Source organism: Chaetura pelagica, unplaced genomic scaffold (assembly GCF_000747805.2).
Source record: "Chaetura pelagica isolate M959 unplaced genomic scaffold, ChaPel_1.0 scaffold1445, whole genome shotgun sequence".
NCBI lineage: Eukaryota > Metazoa > Chordata > Aves > Apodiformes > Apodidae > Chaetura > Chaetura pelagica.
The window spans coordinates 67707-68097 of NW_009953199.1; positions in this window are offsets into that span (position 1 = coordinate 67707).

Below are 391 nucleotides of genomic sequence, written 5' to 3' on the forward strand. Positions count from 1 at the left end.
GGGGGGAGGCTGGAGGAGCTGAGACGTTCAGCCCCCTCCCCAGTGCCCCATGCACCAGGAGATGGGGGATCCCCGCACCCCTCAGGGCATCCCGCCCGGCTGCGCTGGCCGAGCTGAGCACCGCGGTGCCAGGGAGCAGCCCCCAGCCATCTTGTCATCTCCCTCCGAACCCCCAGCACCCTCCGGGCAGCGATGGATGGGCTACACGTCCCATCCCTGGGGATTCTGTCCCGCACGGCCCCGTCGAGGTGAGCTTCACCCGGCCTTCCGCGCCGGGCACCGCGGATCCCCTGGGATCAGAGCCCAGCAGCTTCAGCCCCGGGCCGAGACCCTGACTGGTCCGGGCAGCCCCGGGGCACCGGCTCCTTCTCCAGCAAACCCCCCGGCCCCC